The 14,794-nt window shown below is 43.9% G+C and overlaps 1 long non-coding RNA gene across 1 annotated transcript in view; it reads left to right on the top strand.

Moving 5' to 3' along the window:
* The first annotated feature begins 1,184 nt into the window (after positions 1-1,184).
* LOC123240427 overlaps positions 1,185-14,794 on the top strand; it is a 42,189-nt gene continuing 28,579 nt past the window's right edge. Inside the window, exons 1-2 of the long non-coding RNA XR_006505784.1 lie at positions 1,185-1,312; positions 8,494-8,568. This is a non-coding gene — a long non-coding RNA (uncharacterized LOC123240427). The remainder of the gene's footprint in view (positions 1,313-8,493; positions 8,569-14,794) is intronic.

The following is a 14,794-nucleotide window of genomic DNA, read 5'->3' as shown; positions in this document are numbered from 1 at the left end:
AATAAAGATAAAATTAAAAACAACAACAAAGTCTCCTAGGATCGTGTATGGGTAAGAACCCTGGGCTGCAAGGCAGAACACATGCTCTAGACTTTGAGCAAGTTGTTTTACCTCTGTGTACCTCAGTTTTCTCATCTGTAAAAAGGGGGAAAAAATAACAACTTTCCACAAGCTAAAGTTCTAGTATAAATAAGCCAGTAAGTCACTGGGCTGGACTTGGGGGTTCAGAGATGAAAAGGAATACAGGTTCTGCCCTCAAGGAAGCTTACAACTCCCTTGGGGTGGGTGGAACATAATACCTACCTGGACTGACTCCCTTGCAAGGGCTCTTGTGAAAGAGTGCTTTGTAATCTTTCAAACACTCTAGAAATGAAGGCTGGGATTATTATTAAATATAGAAGAGCTGGTACTAGAATTTAGGCCTCCCACTTGCCAGGCATGGGCTCTAAGCTGGAGCTGAGCCAGCCTGGGCCATGCTCACAGCCTTGAAGGGCCATTCCCCAATCGGCTCTCCCAGCCTCCTTCCCACCCCCTCACGCTCTGCTCCCAGCCAGCTCCAACACGTGGCAGAAGAGCCCGGCCCGGCCAAGGGTCATGGTCAGTGATCCTGGGAGGCGTCCAAACCACTCCCGGGCAGGGCTGTCAGACAAAACAAAGCACCGGGCCTGCTTCGGAGTCCTGAGAAGTTTCTAGAGCTGCAGCTGACAGCTCCGCGCAGGGGCTAGTCTGGACGTGGGGAGTTTTTTCATTCTTCTACCTAAAAAGTGGGTTAGTTCTCTGTTCAGCTCATGGATCCTGGGCTCGTGGGAGGGGGGGGCTGGAAAGGGTCTCCGAGAGCGTTTCATCCAAACCAGAGGAGGAAGCTGGGACCCAGAGAGAGTAAGGCTGGAGAACGGTCTAAACTTGCTACTAATCGCACTGTGATGGTCCAGGACAATCCGGAGGGACTTATGGGAAACTTTAAACTTCCTTTGGAAGGCTTTGGGGAGCCACTGAAAGCTGCCCAGCCTTTCATAGGTATCTGGCAATCAGCACGCATTTATTAAGCAGGTACCGACTATATGCTAGGCATTGTGCAGGGCACTAGGGATACAAAGACAAACAAAGAAAAGAAAAGAAGAGGAGAGAAGAGAAAAGAAAAGAAAAAAGAAGAAAAGAGAAGAGGAGAGAAGAGAAAAGAAAAAAGAAGAGAAGAGAAGAGAAGAGAAGAGAAGAGAAGAGAAGAGAAGAGAAGAGAAGAGAAGAGAAGAGGAGAAACAGTGCCCGCTCTCAGACAGCTTACACTCGTTGGGAGGGCAGACAACACGAGTAGGTAAAAAATATATACAGAATTAATAGGTCATGGGGGGAAGGGCTAGTAGCTAGGGAGAGCAGGAAAGCTGGGGCATAGATGCAGAAAACTAATGCATGGCAAATCAATGGGAACCAGCTTGTGAAGGGCTTTAAAAGTCAGAGTGGATGCAGTGTGCTCAACTTGGAGTTAGAATTTCCTGGATTTGAATCCTACTTCAGATCTCTGTGCTAGTCTCTTGCCTTAGTTTCTTCATCTGTAAAATATGGTAGTTGGACTTGAGTGTATCTCGGGTCCCTTCCAGGGCATTGAGGTGGTACAATGGATAGAACACAGGGTCTGGAGTCAGGAAGACTCATCTTCCTGAATTCGAATGTGGCCTCCAATCACTTACTAGCTGGGCGAACCTGGGCAAGTCACTTAACCCTGGTTGCCTCAGTTTCCTCATCTGTAAAATGAACTGGAGAAGAAAATGGCAAACTACTCCAGTGGAGCCATTTTCTTCTCCAGTTGGTTTTTTAAAATTATTCTCTTAAAAAAAGGAATAATATGGAAATATATTTTGAATGATAATACATGTTTAAACCAGTGGAATTGCTTGTCAACTCTGGGAGGGGGGAGAGAAGAGGGGAGGGAGACAATATGAATCATGTAACCTTTGGAAAACTTATGTGTAGATTTGTTTTACCCCAAACAGGGTCACAAAGAGTTAGAAATAAGTGAAAACAACTGAACAATGATAACAACAAAGATTCCCTTTCAACCATAAATCTATGTTCCTATCAATAATAGCAGGGAAGTGGGGCAGCTAGATGGATCAGTGGATTGAGAGCCAGGCCTAGAGGCAGGAGGTATTGAATTAAAATCTGGCCTCAGACACTTCCTAGCTGTGTGACCCTGGGCAAGTCACTTAACCCCCATTGTCTAGCTCTTACTGCTCTTCTGCCTTGGAATCAATACATAGTATAGATTCTAAGGCAGAAGGTAAGGTTTTAAAAAAAAAACAATAGCAGGGAAGTGATAGGGGCATGCCTGTGCTTTAGGAAGGCAGTATGTGGCAGGGATCAGATTTGAACTTCAGTCCATTGACTCCAAAACCTTTTCTATGCTGCTTTTCCAATACAGTTCAAGCATTATTGAAACATTATATTTGGAGGTCTGGTTGGGGATATAATCTATGCATCCACATGTATCTTGATTACATCTAAGGTCCCTTCTAGGGCAGCGAGGTGGTATAATGTATAGAGTACTGGGCATGGAGTCAGGAAGGCATCTTCCTAGGTTCAAATCCATCTGTATCTTCAATAATTATAATGCAAGGAAGGGTGAGATAAATGTCAGAGAAAGGACTTTCCATTTACTTGTCATTGTGCATTATTTTCTTGGTTCTGCTTACCTGAATTCATCAGTTTGTGTGTCTTTAGGTATCTAAAAGGCTACTATATGAAAGAGTGAATTGACTTGTTCTGTCTGGTCCCAGAGAGCAGAACTATAAGCAAAAGGGGAAAATTTGCAAAGAGGCAAATTTAGGCTTGGTGTACAGAAAAACAAAACAAATTCCCCAAATTTCCTGATCGTTAGAGTTATCCAGAAATAGGTAGTGGATTCCCCTTCTTTGGAGGTCTTCAGGCAAAAAACTAAATGACCACTTGTCTGTTGCATTGTAGGAATGATTCTTTTTGGGGGTATGAGTTTAACTAGATGGTTGGTGTGGTTACTTTCAGCTAGGAAATTCTGTGATTTGGTGCCTCTTGAAGGGAGTGGGGTACAGACACAAGAAAGCAGAGAGACCAAGTAGACCCGCTTCAAAGATCTGTATTTTTCTGGATAAAGAAGCCATATGTGGCCAACACCTGTTAGGGTATCCCAGAATTGTCAAGTAGCTGGTTGGAATATGAGACATCAACTATTCCAGTTTTTGCCAGTGGGACAAACTGGATCCAAAGAACCCTTAAAATGGGTATCTCCATCCTCCACTTGAAGGGGAGCAGATGTAACAGAGAACTCCTTTACTGAGTCAGTCCATTACAAAAGTAGGGCCTCATCTTATTACTTCACCTGCTTTGAGGAGATAATGATGATGGTGATGACAACAATAGTAATAAGAGCTAGTATTTATATAGTACTTTAAAGTTTCCAAAGCACTATACATATATTGTGTCATTGGATCCTCCTAACAATTCTAGGATACAGGTACTATTATTATCCACATTCTGCAGTTTAGGAAACTGAGGCTTGAGAGGTTAAATGACTTGCCCAGAGTTTAACTAGTTAAGCTTTTTTATTAGGAAACAACCTAATATTGTTGTCTTTCTATAATCTTTACCACCATTGGCCCTAGTTCATCCTTCAGGGCCAAGCAGAACAAGATGAATTTCTTCATTTGTGAGAAGAGTCGTTCAGGTATTTGAAGTCAACAAACATATGTCCCATAATTCTAAACATTTCCCTCCATTCCTTCTAATTGCTTTTCATATGGCCTGGCCTCCAGCTCTCTCACTAACTTATCTGTATTTGTGGAACTGAAGGAATTACAATTACTTCTTGGAATTCACTTGGTTGAGTCAATCAAAGAGCTGCTAAAAGGAGACCTTCCACTGGAGACTGGATGATCACTTTGGTAGAGGAAGAGGTTATAGAAGGCATTCTAACTCAGGTAGGAGTTGGTCTGGATGCCCTCAGAGATTCTGCAGAAATAATAAAAATAAATAGTGAAATCCCTGACTCAAAGCCCATTGGTTATGGCACTTTCTCATTATGGGTGAAGATGAAGACCCTGCCTTCCAATGAGGAGTGGGGTGGAGTTGGTGAGAGCCAGAGAGTTTCAGTTTTGAGTCTCTTCTTTGGAACTGGTCAAGTTTCAAATTTTCTTCAAGAGTTGAGTTGGCTTCCAGTTTCAAGAGAGAAGATGAAATAGGCCAATCCCACTTCAGATTGCTAAAAAAAAGACTCTGGGAAGAAATTGCTACTTAGGGAAGTTTCCCCTTGGGTGAGAACTAGGACATTCTCTTTTGGTTGAGCTGAGTTATCTCACTCCCAATGGGAGAGCCCTTTCACTCTGTATTGTCTGGTATACATAGGTATCACTTCCACAGTGTAGAGGTTAAGGGCATGGTACTCCTATGATGTGGAAAATTTGCATAAAAGTTTTTGGTCCTCCCTTCAAACTAGAGGAGGCTGAATTTTTTCTTTTTCTTTTGTGGGATGCTTATAGTAAAAAAAGATTGTATATATTTATGGTATTGAAAGATAAAATATGTTGATATTATATAATACTATACATATGTTTTATGTATTTGTGAATTTCTAAACTTTTCCTTTGTCATCTGCTGGCCTTTGTATCTTAGCTGTGGCTTCTAAAAAACTCCCCCAAGATTCCTATTTAATTTCTTATGCCAACCCATGATATATATTGAAACTGCGACTGGGACAGTTATGATGTGAAAGGGATACCTATTTTTTTCTCTTGTATTCCTTCTCTGATTTCTGTTTTGCTACAATTTAGATAAATGGGTTTCTTTACTTTACACTATGTGTGTTCATTGTGGAACTGGTATTAGGGAATGGGTCAAGCCTTGATTATAGAGCTTAGAATCTTCCTTCCTCTCAGAAGTGACAAAACAATGAAAAGTTAGCTTGAACCTGATCATATCCCCAAGATGAATACTATTTAAGGGAGCAGGTAAATGTACTTCTAGATTGCTACTGGTCCTCTTCTCTCTGAGAATAGAATGGTGGCCTCTGGCCCCACCTCTTGCCTCCCCTCTTAGAAGGAAGGAAAGTCTTCTTTATGGGAAGTAAAGGAGACTAGAGATCTCTCTTCTGCCTCCCTGAGAATCACATACACAACAGTAGGCTTCCCCATATTTGGAGCCTCGCCACATATATGGGGCATCACTCTGTTGCTACACTAAAATACTGCTGAACTTAGGTTCATTGAAGTGATCAATGCTGGAGCCAGAGAAAAGAGGAGGAAACATAATTGGGGAACTATGAGTGTGCAATGATGCATACCCTGTCAGATACAGTCACTTTGCTGGTTGAGTTTTGCTTCAGTTTTTCTTTGTTACCATGGATGATTCAATGGGAGGGGCATGCTAGGAAGTGATTCTGACATTTTTTTAAAACATTTACACAAATAAAAGGTATTAAATGTATAAAAAGAAAAGAAGAAAAAGAAAATACATGATGACTGTTGGAGAAAACACTTTTTTTAATCTCTTAGGGAAAAATATGCTATTTTGTGAAACTGGCTTCTCAATTGCAAGCTTGCCCCAAACTTCAAAGAACTTGGCCCCTTCCTCCCAAATTTTCAGTAATCTTGTTCACTGCCCTCCCTCACAATCACCAGCTCTTCACTGCTCCCTGGGCACCCACAGCCTGTGATGGAGCTGGGACCTAGTGCAGGATGAAGGTCCTCCATTCCTGGGCAGCAGGGCGTCCTAACATTCCCAGATGGGGAGAGGCTTGAAGCCCATTGTTGTCCCCATCACCCCACCTCAGCTTCAGAGAGCACTGTGGAGGTCCCAGATGTGGCAGAGGAAGAGTAGCAGGGGAAGAGGAGGTCGGTGTTAGCATAAGGGCCAGGGATCAGCTCAAGAACTTTGGAATGGAAAAAGGAAGACGATCTGTCTCTTGTCTCCTTGTCATGAATGCAAATACTTCCCTTAATATCAAACTAGGACAAGATCGGTCAGCTTTGAACAGTCAGGCTGTCCACCTTTTTTTTTTTTTGTTAATTTTCTTTATTTTATTCCAGGAACAAATTTATACATAAGTTTTCCAAGGTTACCCGATTCATGTTGTCTCCCTCCTCCCCCACTCCTGGAGTTGACAAACAATTCCACTGGGTTTTATATCTATTATCACTCAAAACCTATTTCCATATTGTTCATTTCTGTAATAATCTTTTAAAACCAAACCCCAAATCATGTACCCAAATAAACAGGTGATAAATTGTATGTTTTCATCTACATTTCTACTTCAACAGTTCTTTCTCTAGAGGTGGATAGCATTCTTTCTCTTAAGACCCTCAGAATTTTCCTGGATCATTGTACTGCTCTTAATAGCAAAGTCTATCACATTTGATCATCCCACAATGTTTCAGGAACTGTGTATAATGTTCTTCTGGTTCTGTTTATTTCACTCTGCATCAGTTCTTCCAGTTTGTACAGAAATCAACTGTTTAGTCATTTCTTATAGCACAATAGTATCCCAACACCATCATATACCACAATTTGTTCAGCCATTTCCCAGTTGAGGGACATTCCCCTCATTTTCCAATTTGTTGCCATCACTGAAAGCGCAGTTATAAATGTTTTTGTACAAACAGGTCCATCCATTTTTTTTTTATAAATCTCTTTGGAATACAGACCTAGTAGCTGTCTACCCTTCTTGAGAGCTATCCCCAAAAGAGAGAAAGTGCTTGGACACAAAGCAGTCATACATAGCTAGTAAGTGTCTGAGCCAGGATTTGAACTTGCTTTCTAGTGCCACCTTGCTTTCTAGCCATACATTCTTGGATTGCTTTTCTTCTTGAAACACTAGACAAAACTACCCAATCAGAAGAAGACAGCAGAAATTTGGCTAGTCAATAATTCGTCTACTCAGAGAATCCTAGAACTTCAGAACTGGAAAGGAGCTCTAAGATCATTCTTCCACCCAATGTAGGAATCCCTTCTATAAAATCCTTGACAACTCCTTGAACATTTCCAGTGATGGGGGGGGGGGGGAGGAGATCCCAGTACTTTGAGAGGTAGCCTGTTCTCTAGGTGGACAGCTTTAGTTAGGTCTTCCTGATGCTGAGAACATTAGCCTTTTTATAACACAATAGTGCAAGGTCTGCCCTTGAATACTCACTCCTACCTCCATAGGATTTATATTTCATAAGATCACAGATTTAGAGCTGGAAGGGACTGTAGAGCCCCTGAGTCTAACATCTTCATTTTATAGACTGAGGCACAGATAAATGGAGTCAGTTGACCAGTAAGTGGCTGGGGTGCATCTGAACCTAATTTCTGAATTCCAAATCCCAAGTTTTCTCCATACTATGTAATGCTGCCTGAAGTTATCTGAGTCAGAGGCTAAGAAGGCTCAAGGTTCCCTTTATCTGGAAGACCCTTTCTGCTAGTCACTACCTATGTGAACCTAGGAAAGAAACTGTGGGTCTCAGTTTCTTTATATGTACAATGAAAAGGTCAGACTAGACAATTTCCAGGAGCCCTTTCAACTCTGGATCCTATGATCCTATGGGCTGCCCAGCCCTATATTTGGACTGGTTTCCTCTGTGTGTCACCAACAGGATTACTCATAAAGTTCATGAGGTTCCTGGAAGGCACTTCCTGCTCCTTCTTGTTCCTTTAAATCCTACTTAGCCTTCAAGGCTCAACTCAGGTCTTACCTCCAGGAAGCCTTCTCCCTTTCTTCTTTCTGTAAACCTCTGCACTCTTGTACTACTCTACTGGACATTCATTTAATGGTGGTAGAATATAGAGATGTCATGCACATTAATGTGCTGCAAAAAAATAATAGCTAATATGAGGGATTCTGAGAAATAGAGGCACATTTGTATGAACCGGCACAAAGGGTTGGAGGAGAAAGCATCATTGGGAAAGCAACGTGAATGATAAAATTAAGAATCCAACTTAATACTGATGCTGTCCTTCTGCCAATGATCTCCAGCGACTCCTGTCTCCATCTTGTTTGTATATAGTTATTCCTATATCACCCCCTCCATTAGTCTGTGAGCTCCTTGAGGGCAGGGACTGTCTTTTACCTTTCTTTATAACCCTGTCACTGGCACATGGTAGATGCTTAATAAATGGGTGTTGACTGACATCCATGCTACTGTCTAATTGGAATGATCCAACTTGGACCCTGAAGAAATGGTGAGGAAAGGCATCTCTTTGTTGGAGATGCTGGGGGTGATGGGGGAGCTGTGTGGCATCCGATGCCTATGGCTTTGTTCCCAGGGAAGTCTTGGTGGGGATGGTAGGGAGACGTCACTAAAACATTTTAATGTGCGCATGACTCTTGTCTCCCCCAGAGTTGTCTTTGCGGGCAAGGGCCATCTCCTGAACTTCTCCTGTATCCCTACGGAGCCCACCAGCCAGGGGATGGATCCTCCCCGTGCTGAGGCTGGCTTTTCCTGCTTGTGGGAGCTGTGGCAGGCTGGATTGTAATATATGCTTCCTCTTTGACAGCTGCCCTCCGAAGGTCACCCTAGGCTCTAGCAGGCTCCATACCAAATTGGACAGACTTCACGGAAGAGTCCAAGGGTGAGTGTGAGTGTGTGTTTGTGATCTGAGAATGGCAAAAACACAGTCTCTTTCCTCAGGGTACTCACATGCAAATCACATACAGGTGGATGGATTAGGTGTAAAAGGGAGGTGATCTCAGAGGGAAGGCAGGTGAAGGACTGGGAAAGACCTTTTCTAGGCAGGAGGTGGGATTTGAGAGGAAGCCAGGCATGGGGAACAGCCGGTATAAAGGCAAGGAGATGGGAAATGGAGGACCACATGGGAGGAACAGCGAGAATCTGGCCAGTGTTGCTGGAACCTGGAGCCTGTGGGAGTGTAAGAAGACTGGAAAATTAGAAAGGGGCCAGGTTGTGAAGGTCTTTAAATGCCAAACAGAGGGTTTTACATTGATCTTGGAGGCCACAGGGAAAGGGGAGGGTGACGTGTTTAGACCTGCACTTTAAGAAGTTCACTTTGGCAGCTGAATGAGTGGAAGGTGGATTAGCATGGCGCTTGGGCTGAATCTTGGAAGAAACCAGAAATTCTGGAGGTTAGAAAGGAGGAAGAAAGGTATTTTAGGCATGGGAGATGACCAGGGCGAAAATCCAGAAGAGGGAGTGTTACATGTGAAGTCCAGTTTGGTTAGACTTGCGTGTAAGTAAAAGGAAGTAATGTGTAATAAGGTTGGAAAAGTAGGATGGGCCTGTGTTGTTGCTCTTGTTTCTACCAAAGAAAGCCACAAGGTAATTTCTGCATCATCTCCTGGCACCGGTGCCACGAATATAATTAGCATCCTTGTAGGACACAGGGTTTGGGCATCAGCCCTTGAGGGAGAAGAGAGGCTATGTATGTATAGGTTGGGTGTGTACCTTGGACACAGGGATGCTGACGCAGGGAGGGAGCTCTTGCTCCCCTGACCATCCCACCTTCAGGGCCACATGAGATGCAAGGGCTGTCAGATTGTTGGCCTCTCCCCATCACCTCCTCACCTGCTACTCGGGCTGTTCGAGCAGCTGGTGGCCTCATTAACAGGAAGGAAAGCCCCTGGGGTTGTGTTCTGGTACACCGCCCCTCTGCTCAGTTCTGCAGTACAACACCTGCCCTTGCTCACAGTCAAAATGCTGACAGTGTCCCCCGTGAATAGGAATGCGGGCCATTAACAGTGAAGTTTCCTTGGCACCCAGCCCCATTTTCCACTCTTCTTTCTTGCCCTGCCCATGCTGATCTTGCCCTTGGTCCTCTAAAGTGTCGTAGACTCTAGTTGGAAAGGACATCGCTGAGGCCATTCCATCTGACCCACACCTAAAGTGGGGATCTCCTTTACATGTCCAGCAAATGGTCATGAACACTTCCAGAGATGGGCAACTCACTGCCTTCAGAGGATGTCTGTTCTGTTTTTGTTTTCATTTTTGAGGGGAATTGCACTAATCATTACATGATTGTGTTTATGCTTCACAAGTTAGAACTTGATTCCTGTCCAAAGTTCCTGCCTTGCATCACACAGTACCTGTTTGTGATCTGGGCATAGGAAAGAAAGCTTTTACCACTTTGCCATACCTCCTTTACTCCCATTCCTTGTCACCAAATATTTTAGCTCTCCCTATTCACTCTTGCTTTTCCTCCCTCCCTCCTTCCCTCCCTCCCTCCCTCCCTCCCTTCTCCCCTCTCCCTTCCCTTCTCTTCCTTCTATTGATGCCTTTGGTTTTACATCAGTCATTTCTGTGACAAGGAGAAACAGTTAAGCAAAATCAGTTGATAATAGCACATGCCATATTCCACCTGTGTGCCACCACCTTCCCCGGGACACACACTTTGCCAACAAAGGCAGGAGGCGAATTTCCTCAGAATTTCTCCAGGACCACAATTGCTCTTTAGCTTCACAGAGTTTTCAGATTCTTTTTAATGTATCTTTCATTCACATTCCATATTGTGATCCTGGTTCTGCTTCTTCCCATTTGCACCAGTTCATATAAATCTTCCCATTTCTCTCATGTTTTCTTATTCATTTTCCCTCATGGTACTTTTATATTCCATCACATTTATGTAGCCCAGTTTGTTCACCCACTCCACAATCAATGAATGGCTACTTGATTTCCATTCTACAAAAAGGTCCTGCTTTCCTTCTTTTTCACAAAGAGATGTCATCCCCCTGGCTTGTCTTTTGGAACTTGCCATTTTCAAGATGCAAGATTATCATAAACTGTAAGAAAGACATCTCACCACATGGATGCCTGTTTCCCAAGATCTACATCTCTTCCCAAGAACAACACTCTCTTTGGGCTTGGAAATAATGAAAGATCATTAGCTAAAAGAAGTATGTCCTTTCCTCAATGGGCTTTTAGGCAGAAGAAAGATGTTCCTGAGTTTCTCGGGGATACAAGTTCCCTCTGGTAATCTCTGAGGTCTCTATGGTGATAAAGCTGGTGTCCTTCTCCAGTCTCACGGGTTGCGGTCCCTTCCCTTTCCCAAATTTCATAGGGTTTGTGGTTGGAAGGGATTATTCTCCAATTTTCATGCTTTAAAGATGAGGCCAGAGAGGCCCAGAGAATGAGAGACTATAGCCTAAAGTTATGTAACCCAAATGGAAGGGATCGACAGTCAGTTCCTTGGAATACAAATCTGGGGGTCTTCTCACCATTTTCTGGTTGCTCTTCAAGCTTCAGTGGAACATTCCAAGGAAGCAAGTCAAAAGGCTTAAGAAGCAAAATGATAAGAAGATATCTTGTCCAGCTCTAGACCTATAAATCTATGAAAACATTTCCAAAAATACAAGACATTTCCATAATGCTTTTTCCATTCACAAAGCACTTTCTGTACATGGAGGCAACTAGATGGTCCAGAGGATGAGTCTTGGATCCTTGCAATCAAGAAATCCTCAGATGAAATGCTGCTTCACTTTCCTACCCGTGTGACCCTGGGCAGATGATAACTTCCCTTGGCTTCACTTTCCTCTCCTGGAGGATGTCCAAGGAGGATGTCCTGGAGGATGACCTACGTCTCAGGATTGTGGAGATAAAATATTTTTTCTAAAGTGTTTTGCTCAAAGAGCTATATAAATCTTAGCTGTCAAAATTATAACAAATGCTATTATTATTTATCCAATTTGATCCTCACTTTAATCTTTGGAGCTAGATACTTAGGGATGAAGAAGACTCAGCGGGACTGTGACGGGTCCCATGTGTCACAGTTCCTAAATGGCATTGCAGGGTCTTGAATGCAGGTCTTCTGACTAGTTCTGAACTACTATCCTCGAGATAGGCAGGGCCTTAGAGCCCATTCTTTTCCCCAGCCTCAGAGCTGGATTTCTGTCCCCAGCAGTCCTCCAATCTTTCTGAAGAATGAAGGACACGCCATTTACAGTCTCCAAAAGGAAAAAGGCGAAAGACCCCAGGGATGAGGGCATTAAATGGATCGACTTTACTCTGAAGGGAAGGGACTCACTTAGCCATGGTGCCACAGCCAGGACGGAGAACCCCGTCTCCTGACTGGTTTCCTGTGGCCAGCAAGACTTTGCCTGGCTTTGATCACCATTCTAGTAAACTCATTACGGGCATGATCAAGGGGCCTGTGGAGGCGGCAAGGCGATTTGGAGTCTGTGTGCCTGGTGCCTGGGGTCAGTTCCTGGCTCTGATCTTTACTGCCCGTGTGACCTTGGGCAAGCTTCTCGGCTTTATTGGTTTCCTTTATAAAAGGAGGGATTAAATTTTGACTTCTAAGGCCTCTTTCAGCTCTGGTTCTGTGATCTAAAAAGATTAAATTTAATAAGGATAAATGTGAAATCCTACCCAAGGTTTAAAAAAATGAGCTGCTCAAAGCTACTGGACGGGGGAGATGGGGTCAGACGACACCCTGTGTGAAAAGGATCAGAGAGCTTTAGTGAACCCACAGCTGAAGGAGGCAGCGATGCAGTATCGACAGCAGCCTGCGAAGCCACGCAAGCCCAGACCGGGAACCAGACAGCACCAACAGAGCCAGAGAGGGCAGAATGAGGACAGAAGGGACAAGGATCCAAAAACAGGCTCAAAAGGCCTGGGCCAGGGGATTTCCTGGGGGCCCGAGATGACAGCTACACTCTAACAATCAGTTAACATTTATTAAGTACTCAATGGTGTCAGGCGCCGTGCCAGGTGCTCTATCAATATTGTCTCACTTGATCCTCACAATAGCCCTAAGAGTGTGGTCCTATTTTTATCCTCATTTGACAGATGGGGAAAATGAGGCAAAGGTTTATGTGGCTTGCCAGTGTCAGGATGGATCTGAATTCAGGTCTTTCCGACTCTAGGCCCAGCAGGTACAGCTGTCCCAATGCTGACTTCACAGGCCTGTAATAAGGGACTTTGTAGACCCAGAAATTGTATCCCAAAGTGCTATTTTTATTCTGGACAGTAAATTTTAAGGGCGTTGATGTCCTGCTTCCAGATGTCTACGGATAATGAAGGGGGCTCAAAACAGTATCGTCTGCATCAAGCTTGGGGATGTTTAGCTTGGTAAAGATGACTGTATGAACTTCTCAATCCATCTCTTGGCCTTAGTTCTTTCTGCACCTCAATCCATCCTCCCAAAAAAGCAAACAAAATGATTTTCCTAGAAGAGCAGGACAGTCATGCGCTCTATTCCTCAATCGCTTCCAGGGGCTCCCTATTACCTGGTGGATCAATCCTAAACTCCTATTTAGTATTTAAAAACCCTTTGCAATCTGGCTCCCTTGTACCTTTTGGTCTCCTTACACATGACTCCTCTTTGCACACACAACATGGTCTGGCCAAGGGGATCTGGGGTACGTTGGATGGCTTTAGGCCTAGTAGGGTCAGGAAGAGCCAAGTTCAAATGACCTCAAAAGCTCATCAGTTGCTGGCCCTCAAGAAATGCTTGTTTCATTCCATCTTGTGCGGGATTCCACCTCCCACCATGACGGGTTCCATGCCTGCGAGGCACTCCTTTCTCTCCTGTTTGCAGTGCCTAGTTTACTTCTAGGCTCAGCCTAAGTGCTGACTTCTGGGGGAACCTTTTCTGACGCCCTAGCTACGAATGCTTCCCCCTGCCAAGATGTAAGCAAGCACGTTTTGTCTCCTCAGAATCTAGCACAGTGCCTGGAATTTTAATAAATGCTTTTTTACTGAGTAATTTGGGAGTAAAGAGGACATGCCTACTTGTCTTCAAATGTTTGAAGGGCTAGGGTCTACTAGGTGGCTCATTGGATAAGATAGGCCTGGAGATGGGGAGTCCTGGGTTCAAATGTGGCTGGAGATACTTCCTAGCTGTGTGACTCTGGGAAAGTCACTTAACCCCAAGTACCTAGCCCTTATCTTTCTTCAGCCTTGGAATCAATACTTAGAACTGATTCTAAGATAAGGGTTTACAAATAAAAAAATATTTGAAGGGCTGTCATGGCAAAGAGGAGCTCAGCTTATTTGCTTGGAAGGTAGAAATGGGACTAGTGGGTTGAAATCAAGAGGCAAAATTCATTTAAGGTGAAGATACCATTAAGGTATCTATCCATACTCCGAAGTCAAATGGGTTGCCTTTGGTGGCACATTTTCAAGTGAAGGCTGGATGACCACTTGTAGGAGATTCTTATACTGAAGGGGACTTACAGCCACTTGAGAGCTTCAGCACAGCTGTCAGAAATCCTGAACCTTGTGGTTCTAAGGATCCTATACAAGCTACGACTTCTCTCCTGCCATCTTGAAGAGGAAGTTATGGAGAAGGAGATGGCGGCCAAGAATGAAATCAGTTCGGCCCAGAGGACTAAAACATAAAGCTACGTGCAGACTCAGATACCTGAATAGAATCTCAAGCTTCAAGTATCATTGGCTCTTCTATTTAGAGTGAGCACCCAAGCCTGGAGGTTGGGTGGGTGGGTCTGAAACCAACTGGCATTTCCCTCATTCAGTGGCAAGCTTCTATCACTTTGATCTCCTTATTTTTGGGGTCTAGTCATCTGAGTCAAATATCCTTTCCCTTCTACTTCATTACCTCCTCCATACTGCCATCCCCATCCCTCTCAGGCCTACCCCTTTAGTCAATAGCCTCCTCTTCCATGGTCATCTGGAGCCCATATTTTTTGTTGATCAAGTCCCCATCATCCTGGATCTTTCATTTCACAATCTTTCTTAGTGCTAAAAGAAATAGATTCCTCTGTAGGGATCTGCTCCCAGGTCACTCTTCGATAATGGGTCCACCTTCATATTCCCCAACAGTCTCTGCTGACCAGCACTCATAGGCTTAATTATCTCCATGCAAATTCTTCTAGTTACCCCTTGTC

The sequence above is a fragment of the Gracilinanus agilis genome, chromosome 3, assembly GCF_016433145.1.
Source record: "Gracilinanus agilis isolate LMUSP501 chromosome 3, AgileGrace, whole genome shotgun sequence".
Classification (NCBI taxonomy): domain Eukaryota; kingdom Metazoa; phylum Chordata; class Mammalia; order Didelphimorphia; family Didelphidae; genus Gracilinanus; species Gracilinanus agilis.
This window is presented reverse-complemented; position numbering and strand designations above follow the sequence as displayed.